This window comes from Rhamphochromis longiceps, linkage group LG23, assembly GCF_057381845.1.
Source record: "Rhamphochromis longiceps isolate RC_006_pf linkage group LG23, R_longiceps_female_GT1.1, whole genome shotgun sequence".
Taxonomy (NCBI): domain Eukaryota; kingdom Metazoa; phylum Chordata; class Actinopteri; order Cichliformes; family Cichlidae; genus Rhamphochromis; species Rhamphochromis longiceps.
Genome location: NC_140578.1, coordinates 21,655,073 through 21,668,817, shown reverse-complemented (window position 1 = coordinate 21,668,817; position 13,745 = coordinate 21,655,073). Strand labels below are relative to the sequence as shown.

The window sequence follows — 13,745 nt, the reverse complement described above, 5'->3', positions numbered from 1 at the left end:
AGACACGCTACAGGGACTCAATAACCTTCATTTGATCTGGACCAGGACTTTTCTCCAGACATGACTGAGGTTTCTATGATGGGTTTTGTGCTTCTTTTGTTTGTGGTGAGTCAACAAAGAATTTTATGTCTTTACAAACTGAACTTTGTTATTTACTTATTACTTATTTATTTTTTAATGGGCTTGATCGGCTTTTTCAGCTAAATTTCTCCCAGACTGAAGAAAGAAGATAAATGGGGCTATTTAATAACATGTGGTTTAGCAGTTTTAGCAGCACCAGAATCACTTCAAACATAAACGAAACTTTAATACTCCTTTTGGAAGAAAACAGGTGGCCTCGATTAGTATTTATTCTCGTGACTGTCTTTATTTAGCTGTAATTATGCCTAGGATGGTGAATACTATATTAGAAGAAAACAAAACACCTCTGTGAGATCAGAAATTCTAGAAAAAGCTGTAAAACAGACTTCAAAGTCTTTTCCCTTCACTTCAAGTATCCTATTGCAACAACACCAAGAAAAGCCAATTGGAATGTGAATTTCACTAAAATTAAATTTGACTGAAACTCCTCAGATGGAAAAAGTAAAACCCAAGACAATTTTCAGGGAAAAATGTTTTTATGTCATGTGTCAGGAAGAGATCCAGAGAGTGATAAAAAACAATGAGAGAAGCCTCACATTTACTGAGTCAAATAATCGATTAAATGCATTTTTGAGGCTGTCATTTTCTATATCTGTATGTATGTTAAAATCACAATAATTATTTTACCAGAACTGAGCAGATAAAAAGTCTGAGAAATCAGACAGTAGAAACTGAGTAAGAGACAAGAGGACAAAAGATAACAACTAAAACTGCTTGTTGACTTTTCTAATTTACTAAGAGCCAGGCTTTCAAACGAATTAAAACGTTGGCTGGGTTTGGTTAATTAATAAGCTGGAGTGGAAGACTGTTGAGGTCAAAAGTCCTCACTGAACATGGTGGATCCTCTTCAGGCAAGTATTACCCAGTATTTCCCAGTATTACCTCGAACCCAAATGTTGAGTTTGCTTAATCCACTGCATCCTGTTTGTCTCCAGTCGCCAGTGTTGGTCAAGTTACTTGAAAAAAGTAATCAGTAACTAATTACTGATTACTTCCCCAAAAAAGTAATCCCGTTACTTTACTGATTACTTTTTCAAAAGTAATTAATTACTTAGTTACTTAGTTACTTTTTAAAAACACGATTTACAACCTGAATAGGTGATAAAGCGATAGAGCTTTCAGCCCAATTCTACTTTTTCTACATAATCCATCATACAAATTATAATCAAATGGAAAAGTCTCTTTTTAAAACTTGTTTTATTAGTTTTAATCTTTTAACTTCATGCATCAAGCAAAAATTTAATTATATGCAACATTCTCTTGACTTGAATAAATTAGTTTAACATTTAAACCTATTTTCTACACATTCCAGCACATAAAATAAAATATTTTTTGTGTTTACACTCACTCTTTCAAATAGATGCAAGTAAAACACAGCAGAAAATAAATAAAGTCAAAGACTCAGCGGTCCTGTTGCTCTATTTTCACCTGTAAAGCAGGACTGCGGTAGGCGGAGGTTTACCCTGGTGCAGGTATGCCGCGGTCAGTTGAAGAATCCGCGAGTTTCTCTGTGAGTTTCCCATTACGTCATAGCACACTCGGTGCTTGCTTGGAAGTTTAGGTTTTTTTTGCTGTAAAAAGAAGTTTTCTTCCCATGCACGATGGACGCTAATGTTTTTGTCACTTTTTATGGAATCAAACTCAAAGTAAGGTCAGTACTTCCACGCTTTAATCGCTGCATGCTCATACTCTCTCCCACAATCGATATGTTATCCATTGTTGATCTGCAACACAGCTGTTGTCACTAACGGCCAGTGTTGGGACTAACGCGTTATTAAGTAACGCGTTACAGTAACTACGTTATTATTGTGGTAACGAGCACGGTAACTAGTTATTATGCCAAAACCAGGAACGCGTTACTCGTTACTGGGATTTAGATAGGGTCGTTACTCGTTACTTCGTGTGGTGGCTATCGCGGAGTTTCGACAGATTCAGTAACATTAGCAAGTGGTGGAGGCCAGCAGGTGGATGAAGGAAAGGGGACGCAGAAGGAAAAGAGACCCGAGGCGGCCGCCGGTCCAAGTGTGAACTGAACTTCAGGTAAGAAGTTATGACCTGCAGTCTCTCTGGGTCAGATATGAACCAAGTTTAGGTGGAGTTTATTTTCGTTATTCTGACTTTTTCCGTACTGCGTGCTAGCTAGCATGACGGGGTTTCTATACAGCTGGGTGGTGCTATGAAGTTAATGATGTTGAACTTTATTTTGTTCATAAGTTATTAGAGTTGCCAACCGTCCCGTCTGGTATTCAGAGAAAATATTACGCGTTTCTTATTGAGGTGAAAAGGAACAGTTTGTCCCGTAATTCAGCTACAATGAAAAAGACACCAAGCTGGAGTTATTCTGTGTCTTTGCTGCACAGCTGCCTCTTCTTTCATTCTCCCCCCTCCCTCTCCCGTTTCTACTTCAATCATGAAACTGATCAATGATCAGCTGATCGTCTCTCTTGTTTGTTTATCGCCCACTTTGCGCCGAAAGAGGAAACCAGCGGATGTCGCGCTAAACAACAGCAGCACGTTTAAGCTTGATCAGCTGTTGTTAGAATTTACTTAATATTAATTTCTAGTATCAGCTGATGTTTGCTGGAGCCACAGCTGTAAAAAAAAGCTGCTGGTCATGATATCGTTTGGTTATCTGGTGAGAGGGAAACATGAAGATGAAACCAGGAGATGTCCTTACTGGATCATCAGAGCTGTGATGGAGAAACAGGTTTACCTTTTAGGTGACATGAATGAGTTGAAGGGAAGTTATGAACTGTTTCTGAGAGACAAATAAAACCAGGATCCTTTTTTATGTAGCTGACAGCTGGTAACTGTGCAGGTGCGGATCTAGCAAAGTGTTGCCAGGGGGGCATGTAGGGCATTAACAGGGAATGGGGGGCACAAAGAAATACTTTTCTTTCTTATTCTCATTTAAAATGTCTAGCTTTTAAAAAATAATTATCTGAATCTTACAACAAACAATTGATAGATTGATGCATATATACCATCAAGACAGTGTACATCACTGTCACAACAGTGTTTGTTTTCATTCAAAGGCTTTATGATTTTTGCTATAATGGTGGGCGGTCTCTAGTCAAAATGCCCGGGACGATTTATTTGTCCCAGTCCAGCCCTGTATGCAGCTCATCTGCAGTCTGGTGTTACCTACATCTTCCTATTCAGAAGGCAGAATTTCGAGTTCTGAGTACAATCGAAAGCACCACGACTGCAGTTTTTGTGTTGGATGTAAAAGGCGCACGTGCCGCTGTGACGTAGGCTAGAATCATGGCAGCAGTCAATGACGGTCCAGGCGTGGGATTTCTTTCGTGGAAATATGCACATTATCTTTTCCTTTCTATTGGTAGGTGGCACAGTGCACTTGTGGCAAGTAAGCAAGCTAGAAGACTGGCAAAGTTATGGAAGCAACACATTAACAAGAGAATTCTGAGTAAAACCAAAGTTACTTTCCCTAGTAACTAGTTACTTTGAAAGTAACGAGTAACTTGAAGTAACTGAGTTACTTTTGAGAGAAGTAACTAGTAATGTAACTAAGTTACTATTTTAAAGTAACTTACCCAACACTGCTAACGGCGCACTCGCTTACGTCACTGTCGTGAGACATTCTTGAAAAAAATCACGGTTTTAGTAACGCAGTAACGCAGTGTTCCTACGGGAAAGTAACGGTAATCTAATTACCGTTTTTGCAATAGTAATCCCTTACTTTACTCGTTACTTGAAAAAAGTAATCAGATTACCGCGTTACTGCCCATCTCTGCCAGTCGCACAAGCAAACCAAGCTTCTTATGTTTTATGGCTCTCTTAAAGTTAAGATTAAGCTTCTATAATTTGTCATTGTGAAACATACTGTGATATTTATTAAAAACCACTTAAAAAATTAGTCTCCTTTAAGACTAAAGGAATAAAAAAAAAAAAAAAACTCAATACAGAAACCAAAACACATGAAAACAGAAAAACAAACTGTTGTCCAGGGCAGGAATAATGCGAATGAGTAAGGGAACTAACTAGAAATACAAACTCAATAAACTAAGCAGCAGCTTGAACCTAAATAAAAAGAAAGTAGTAAGAACTCAGTATTTAAAAAAAATGAAACCAGTAGAAAGGTTGAAAGGAACAATGGCCCTTAGGAACGCACCAAAAGAAGCCAAGCCAATACAATTGATCATGTACTGTTAGTGCATCAGCAACAACAAAACTTAAGGTTTTGTTGTGTCTCTGCTTCCTGCACCAAAAATGGTGAAAGAGAAACATGAATTATGTCTCAGCTTTGATTTATGCTCTTTTATTTATAAACACCAACAATCATAGGACCCCAATTTGGTGCTTTTGCTTTGCCTGTGAGTGTAACAATGCTCTGATTGTTTTCTAAGATATTTAGAAAATGTGGCTTTCAGAAATGACAGCTTCTGATGTATAGTGTTTGTGAAAGCTGTGACATGCTCAGATAATCATTGGTTTTAATCAGGAAGTAACAGAGTTTGAGGAAATCCTGATAAAGACTTAGGCGCTGGTTCACTGCTAATTTTTGCTGTCAGCTTTGGCAATAAATTAGTTTGATGGTTAGTTTGAAAGCTGGCAATTATTCTTGGATGATTATGCTTTCAGAGACCAAAATTGTTACTAAAATACTTGACATCATTGTAAAGAACACCATCTTATTAGAAGACTTGTATATTTCACATTTATGCAGCTTTAATTTATAAAAGTGCTAAGGGTACTAACCAACTTCAAGTGCAGTCCAGTGGCACAAAGTTTTTTCAGTGTCAGTTCAGCTTTTTTGCTAAAGAAAAAGTGATGCGACATGTTCATGAGCATGTTTTTTAGAAACATAACAATGCGAGTGTGAATGAGAGGGGAAGGTTGCAAGAGTGAAGATACAAAGAGTGGTGGTAGTAAAGGTGGACAAGTTTACATCCACGTTTTTTCCTTACACATGTAACACAACATGAATCCTGAAGATGTTAAATTTGACAGCAAATTTTGATTTAGTTTTAGTCTTGACTAAAACTTTTTTTTTTTTTACTATTTAGGCATCTAAATAATTTTAGTTTTGGTCAACTACATATCACATGAATATAGTAGACTAAATCTGAAGCTGATTCAGTGACTAAAACATAAAGCGTAAAAGTTTGTTTGTATTACCGATGCGAGTGGCTCCACACGGTTTACAAACCACTTAATAATTAATAAACCACTTTAATAATTTAACTATGGACAGATATCAAACATAATAAGATTTTCCCTGATAATGCATTATCAGGGATCGTAACCTCTAGTCCCTCATATGCATTTCACTTATGTTCTTCTTGTCTGCCGTGTCACAGGCTGTGAATTGTGAGAATCTGCAAAACGGTGAACTAGAGTTAGCTGTAAAAAACTAGAACCCACCGTTTGATGGAAGTTTTAGAAGTGGAGCAAGTGGTGCCAGGGGGTCAAGAGATGCAGGACCTGGTTCTAGAGTAAAAATTAAAATCTATCCCATCAAAATCAGTGTAAAGAATCAGCTTGAGGGGCCACGTTTTGATCCCAAGGTCAAAGCTATTCCCATCTCAGAGGGAGGAACCTTCTACAACAATGCCGAGGTTATTAGTAGCTATCCTGCAATAGATGAAGACACTGGAAAAGTAGCTGAGAATGTCAGGTCAGTGCTTAGATAAGAAACATGAACTATATTGTCATCTTCTCTTCCTATGTAAAATGATAACTGGCTTGTGGGCTCTTTCTGATGTAGGTATGCCAAAGTCTCAGACCCTGAAAACTGGCTGACTATTGACTCAAAGACAGCTGAGATCAAACTCAACAAGAGACCTGATAGGGAGTCTCCATACCTGATCAATGGGACATATTTTGCCAAAGTACTCTGCATTACAGAAGGTACAGAATGAAAGTGTCGTGGTCCTGAGTCTGGTGACTCAGTGTTTTGTGTTTCTTTATTATGATCTTGTTTATTCTAATTGTGTTTTCCATTAAGATTTGCCATCTGCTAGGTTTCTGTTCTGTCTGCCCTGGTCCCACTTTTCTGTGTTCCCTCTGTCTGTCCATTATGTTATTATGTCTGCTCATGAGTCTGCGTCTGTTAAGTTCTGTGTCTCGTCTGGATCTCTGTGTCTGTCATGTACTTCCTGTTTTACTTTGTAGGTCTGTACCTTATGTCAGTGCGTTCAGCTTTGTCCTCTCCCTGTCACGTCAGTGTAATCTGCGTCAGCTGTGTCGCCCAGCTGTTTCCTCTTAGCTCTGTTCATCTCTGGTATTTAGTGTCTGCGTCTTCCCCTGCTCGTTATTGCGTCGTACCCTCACTTTCACTGTGTGTTCTGCTTGCCAGCCTGCCTGCCTGTTAAGTTTGTTCCGTATTCCCAGTTTAGTTAGTTTTTTGTTCCGTATCTTTCCAGCAATAAAGCTGAGTATTTTGAGTTAAGTTTGCCTCCGTGAGTTCTGCATTTTGGGTCCCTTCTTCTTGCCTGCCTGCACATAGTCATGATAGAAAGTCCTGGAACTTGTCTCTGAAGAAAGGAAAGATCAGTGGAAATGAAGTTAAACTGGTGACTAATATATTAACATCTCTGTTTTCACATCACAGACATGCCTAGTAAAACAGCACTGGTACCATAGCCATCCAGGTTGAAGATTTGAATGACCACTGCCCCATCCTGACCAGTAATACCTATATTATATGCACCAGAGAGAATACTGTTATTCTGAATGCCAATGATGAGGATGCATATCCTAATGGACCTCCTTTTAAATTTGAGATCATCCCAGAAGGCACCAAAGGACAATGGAAAGTGGAGCATCTCAATGGTGAGGAGATGACTTCCAATCATTTAAAATATATCTAGTTAAAAAATACAATTTAATAAATAAATACGAAAAAAAAAGCATAGAAAATGAACCTTGAGCTAGTTGTGTCAACTTTGTTTTCATCTTTCAGAATTCATTTTATTACCGAGTAATAGGTCATGTTTTTAAACTAGCAGCAAGCTAGTCAAACTTGAGAAAGTTCAGAATCTGTCATAAATCAGAGAAATTTCAAATTTGCACTCAGTTGCAGACACATGAAAATAGGCAAAGTAAACTGAAAACAGATCTTCATTCTGGCTGATGAAAAGTCCAAAGTCACTTGAGTAATTAAACAAAATCACAAACTTGCTAGAAACATGCAGGAAAGGTTAACAGGTACTGGGACAAACACTGAGGGGGAGAACTTGTATTGTGCACTATACATACACGAGGATAAAATCCATTTGCATTTTTGTTTTGTTTTTTTTATCAGCATTTTACTTGTATGTTTTGAGCTGTACTTTAAGAGTGGTGCACATTAATAATTCTGTACATGTTCCACATTTCTGTTTGATTTCTGACAGACACTGCAGCTATTTTGCGGGCTCAGGAGTCCGTGGGGCCTGGTATCTACATGGTGGAATTAGTGGTAAAAGATCAGCAGGGACATTTCTGTCCAGAACCACAAAAAATGACAGTTCAAATTTGCAGCTGTGAGGATGGAGTCATATGTGGAAACAATCAGCCAATCAAAGGAGCACGATTAGGATCTGGAGGGATTGGGACACTAGTACAGGGCCCATTGCTGGTGCTGCTATGTAAGTAAGATAACTTTAGTGGATAATTTTGATGAAGCAAAAATTTTAAGTGAGTTTTTGAAATTTCAGATCCACTGATTGGATTATACATTTAAATGTAAACGTGAGAGTCCATGCTTGCTTTTAAGTAATTAAAAGCAATCCTGGCATTCCTTTCAAATTTATAAAGAACCATTCTGAGACCAGAATATAAAAAATAATAATAAAATAATTATTTTTCAGTAATAGCTAAAATATAAACACTGGTGTCATTTCACTCTAACTCTAAAAATCTTAATGGAGTCAGTGTTAATCAAAGTCTTGTTTGAAGCATCAGTGCAGTCGTCTCCAAATTTTTGAAGGCTTAAGTTTGACTAAAACCTTTTTCTTTGCAGTTGGTCCTCTGCTGCTGATATCCTGTCACTGTAGACGTGCTGCAAGAGATTTGCCCACAACGAATACTGTCAAGGTTAAAAATCGAGCTGAGGCTCAACAAGAGGAATTGACGCTGGAATAAGTCTGCCTGACAATTTTCTTATACACTGTTAAACTCAGGTCAGTAATCTGAAGCTAACCTTGTGATGCTGAATTTTTTACAGTTTAATATAAAATTGAAATCCAGTTTGAGTTTTTCAGTTTTTAAAGGTATCTTTAAAAACATGACTCTGTTTGTGATTTTTTTAGAAGACTTTAGAAGACTTGTTTCGATATGACTATGAGTCTGGGGATTTTCTGCTGACGATGTTAGTGGAGGCAAGAAAATCCTTTAGAACAACAATGAGCTGACTCCTCTTTTTCAGTTTTAGCCCTTGATTCCTGTTTTTAATTTTTACCTATTATATTCAAGTTTGTGTTTCTGTTGAGGTTTTTCCTCTTCCAATGTTTTAATGTTTATTGTGCTTTATTTCTGTATTTTTTATTCCTGTTTTGATTTCTCTTATTATTCTGATAATATTTAGTTTCCTGTTGTTCATGGTTCATTGTTTCTAGTTTAAAGTTTATGTTTGAAAAGAGTAGTAGTAGTGACTGTCTTCACCATGTTTCTGTTTGTGCTTCCATGTGTCTTGTTTGTGTGTTTGGATCTTGGTCCTTTTGTGTTTCCTTGTCTTGCATATCATGTTAAGTTTTCTGTAACTGTCTTCTTTGGTTATTTCCATTTTACTTTGAAGGGATCTGTTTTCTTTCATGTATCACCCTGACACCCTCAGCATCAAGTTTAGTGAGTTTCCAACATGTTGTCCCCTTCACACAAACGGTCAAATGGAATATAAACTACACTTAAGAAGACACAAAACAAGGCTATACAACAGTATATCAGAACCAGCAGATGCCCTCAGTACAACGGCCACACAATGTGACTCATTATTCAGTTTATTAACTTGGTATTCACAGTTCTCATATATACACAACATGATGTTCAGCACAGTTAATTTCTTCTACTTTCATCTATTGCATTCCCCTGCAATACTGGTCATCACTGGTTTTGTTTTCTTATATTAACTTCCATGACTATTCATGGATTTATTCTTAGACTACGACAGCAATTGGCCTACTACTCAATAGTCAATATCTCATAAAAGCAAATCTTTTAACTCCTAAACTATTGTTAGTGCAGCCTGAGTTTCATCCAGATTATCAAACAAACACACTCTGCTTTAATGTCAAGGCAAAAATCAAGACTGATTGTTGGTATTTGTTGATAATCATTAAGTAAAGCTGTGCATGTAGGTAAAGCTGATGTAACTAAAGAAAAAGGTGAAAAACAAATCCATGAAATAAAACTCCTATTTACTGCGCAAAAATAAATAAATAAATAAAATGTGATCAAACCAATGAATATCATCATGAATATGCTTTTTTTTGTAAAGTCTTATTATCCAATTATGTCAGGGCTCAATGGCCCGTGAAAAAGGATCGGACTTGCGCGCAGAACAAAAAGCAGAGGCTGAGTGCCTTTTAACAGAAATTTATTTTATTAGAGTCTTTGACAAAGAAAGCTAAGCTAAAAGTAAATGCAACAGCGAGCAATGACAAGGTAACATGAGAAAGGCCAGAACACAAGCTGAGTCAGGTCACAGGAATAGCAGGGTCAGGAATGGGGCGATGAAAGCTATAGCGGACAGCAACACTGAAACAAAGGAGATAATAATCAGAGTGGTCTGCGGTGTAGTGAATGAATCCAAGATTTCAAAGCTAAGAGGTTTTACATGGCACAGGTGGAGATTAACTGGAGAAGGAAGTGAACTAGATCTGGGTGAGTACAGAGTGTGGGTGCGCAACGAGGCAGGCAGAGTTTTACCAGCAGCAGCAGCAGACCAGAATCCTGAGGTGTGACTACAACGAGAATTGGAAGATCTATCCAGGTGCCGACTAGAGAAAAGGAAGAGAGGGTTAAGCAAAACACACTGAGGAACACAAGACAAAAATGTGAGGCAGGGAACTGACTATTGTAAGCAGACAATCTGGTGAAGGTTCATTTTGAGCGCTGGTCATAAATACTGCTGGAGTATTTGCCACAGGTGAGGAGCAGGGAGGAGTGAGGAGGACTCCACCCAGGGGAGGAGAGCCGATGCTGTGGAAAATTACTCAGACTCACCCAGATCAGTAAGCTCTTCTTCAGTTATACTTTAACTACACAACCACTATTACAACAATATCAGAACATTTATTCACTTTGGCTGTGGTGAATCAGCATTTCTTCCAGTTCTACAAACATATCACTTGAATCATAAAATACAATGTACTGTAAATTAACCATTCATATAAAGCCTGTGGCGTAATCTATATTGATTGTATATGCATGCGTCACTAGGTGGCAGTACTTGCCCACAAAATAGAAAATGGTTTGGCATGGAAAACACGAAGAGCGTTGTTAAAAATATGTTGCTCGCTTGAGCAGGAGTCTTCATTCAAGAACCAACACAACAAAGCCCATTACTGAACCAAAGACAGACTGAAAGTGTCCATAAACCTGATTAACATACTGTCACAAACATGGTTTAGGCTTCATGAGCATAGCTATTATAATTGAAACTCACTTTACCCACTGGCAACATCATGAGCTGTTTATTAGTAGGATTTATTCTGCAGCACTTGCCTCTACAGCGGTTTGCATTGCTCCTGAGCACTATGAGCCAGTTAGTGGCATGGAATAGTACATATAAATAACCACTGTATCAGTGATGAAAAACCGGTTGGCAGATAAGTGCCATTATCTGCTGGAGGTTTCTTTCTGCTAAAAGGGAGCTTTTCCTTCCCACTTCCCACAAAGTGGGAATATGATTGTTGGGGTTCTTCTTTGTATTATTATATGGTCTTTCTCTTACAATATAAAGCGCCTTGAGGCAACTGCTGTTGTGATTTGGCTCTATATAAATAAAATTAATGGAAATTGAATTGAAAAAATGTAATTAAAGACGTAATATAAAAAATACTGAGATGTTCAATATTTCTTTAAACTTATTTAACATAAAAGTCCCCACAACCTACAAGTTGTCTTTCTATCCTTTTGAGTTTTTAACTATGATTATAATCCATGTTTTTCTCTTAAACACACATTTCCAGCCTCTAAAATCTGCACATGCACAAACCATCTCAGTCTCGCCTCTTCGGGTCAGGTTTGCTTTGCTAATGCTTCGCGCCGCAAACTGCTTCTCCAATACTTGCGACACACAATTTGCTCTCAATTGCGCTATTCAATGTTGGTAGGGGGGGTGGGGGGCAGGTCTTATTTTATTTTTTATTTTTTTGCTTCATATGGTAGCCATTATTGCTGCATTGCAGAATGCAGATATTTAAGATATCAGAGTGAGATATTCGTGGTATTTCTCCGCTCCTGTCAGTTTATTTGGAATGCCAGATGACGATGTGATCAAAATGTACAGATTTTCAAGCCTGTAGCGGTCCTAGCCCACCCCCACCCACACATAAAACATATTAAGGATTGTACATTGACATATTTTATTGTAAGAACTGAACCATACTGAATTTAACAAGAGAAACAAACACACACACACACACACACACACACACACACACACACACACACACACACACACACACACACACACATATGTATATATGAAGAGAGAGAGTATTCATAGTATGCAAACGGCTAACAAACAGCCATCACAATGAGAACTGCACAAATCAACAACTGACAATGATTAATTAATATTGTGCTGAACACAGTCCAAAAGATTCAATAAGCTACATCAGTGTCTACTGTTTAACAAACGTTCTAACAAACATAAACTGAAGTTTTCACTATCCCTATTAATGAATGTTATCTTGTTGTATCTGTTGTGTCCACTGCTATCTTCTATGCTGTTGCATGCTGGGGCAGCAGGTTGAGGGTCATAGATGCCAACAGACTAAATAAACTGATCCACAAGGCCAGTAATGGTGTGGGGATGGCGAGAGTGAGATTGCCAAAAAGCACCACTGAACGACACAGGAAATCATTCCTGCCTGTGGCCATCTCCCTGTACAACTCCATCTAACACACTGTAATAGTTACACCCTTTTTATACACGCTCTTTTCTACTCTGTAATATTCTTGTCCATTTTCTCAATATTTCTTTATAATCACCTCCGTTAATCCTTGATATTCATAACTGAGTGATCTGTATACATTAGTGCTATTTCTTAAATGTGTCAAATCTGTAACATACTGTATTGTTTGGAGTTTAGTCTGTTACTGTTATTTTTACAATTTCTTCTTGGAGCAACTGTGACCCACATAATTTCCTTAGGGATTAATAAAGTATTCTGATTCTGATTGTTTCAGGATGACCCTCCATTATGAGACATCTGCTTACCTGTATCTTTTGCTCTTTTCTCCTCCTCTTCTTTTCTCTTTTTTCTAAACTGAGCACCTGATGGCTTTGAACTTTTCTTGTCCATCTTCCATTTGTTTTTTTGCACTACAGTATGAACACTCATCCCCCAACCGGAGGATCACCACAACATAACCTAAAGTTCACAGATTCACTTTGTCTAAGGTGTATTTCTGGGATTTCACATAACCCAGGATTCAAATCATGAATTAATAATGGGCTTGGATTTACAATATTAATGAATGAAATGAATGAATGAAATGTGCTCTATTTGGAAGCAGCCAATTTAAAATTATAAATTTTAAATTGTTATTGATCCCTTTACCCCTAGTCATAAAGTATATATTTATTTTCTTACTCTTCTTATTTTTATTGTTTGTTTACTTGCACTGTTGTAATTGGAGCCTCGTCGTTTCATCTGTCTATATACTGGACTGTATGTAGCGGAGATGACAATAAGGTTTACTTTGACTTCAGCAGTGAGCAGGCGCACCGAGGGCTCTCGCGCTCACTTTTCGCGTATACAGGGAGTGCAGAATTATTAGGCAAATGAGTATTTTGTCCACATCATCCTCTTCATGCATGTTGTCTTACTCCAAGCTGTATAGGCTCGAAAGCCTACTACCAATTAAGCATATTAGGTGATGGGCATCTCTGTAATGAGAAGGGGTGTGGTCTAATGACATCAACACCCTATATCAGGTGTGCATAATTATTAGGCAACTTCCTTTCCTTTGGCAAAATGGGTCAAAAGAAGGACTTGACAGGCTCAGAAAAGTCAAAAATAGTGAGATATCTTGCAGAGGGATATAGCAGTCTCAAAATTGCAAAGCTTCTGAAGCGTGATCATCGACCAATCAAGCGTTTCATTCAAAATAGTCAACAGGGTCGCAAGAAGCGTGTGGAAAAACCAAGGCGCAAAATAACTGCCCATGAACTGAGAAAAGTCAAGCGTGCAGCTGCCAAGATGCCACTTGCCACCAGTTTGGCCATATTTCAGAGCTGCAACATCACTGGAGTGCCCAAAAGCACAAGGTGTGCAATACTCAGTGACATGGCCAAGGTAAGAAAGGCTGAAAGACGACCACCACTGAACAAGACACACAAGCTGAAACGTCAAGACTGGGCCAAGAAATATCTCAAGACTGGTTTTTCTAAGGTTTATGGACTGATGAAATGAGAGTGAGTCTTGATG

The 13,745-nt window shown here is 38.0% G+C and overlaps 1 long non-coding RNA gene across 3 annotated transcripts; it reads left to right on the top strand.

Moving 5' to 3' along the window:
* LOC146641873 (uncharacterized) lies at positions 1-11,689 on the top strand. Of its 3 annotated transcripts, none has more exons than XR_014909713.1 (5): positions 1-105; positions 5,870-6,012; positions 6,716-6,936; positions 7,500-7,733; positions 8,108-11,689. It is a non-coding gene; the product is annotated as an uncharacterized LOC146641873 (long non-coding RNA). The 3 variants fall into 3 exon arrangements; XR_014909712.1 differs by lacking the exon at positions 1-105 and adding an exon at positions 1,454-5,779; XR_014909711.1 differs by lacking the exon at positions 1-105 and having other exon boundaries at positions 1,454-6,012.
* Positions 11,690-13,745: the final 2,056 nt, after the last annotated feature.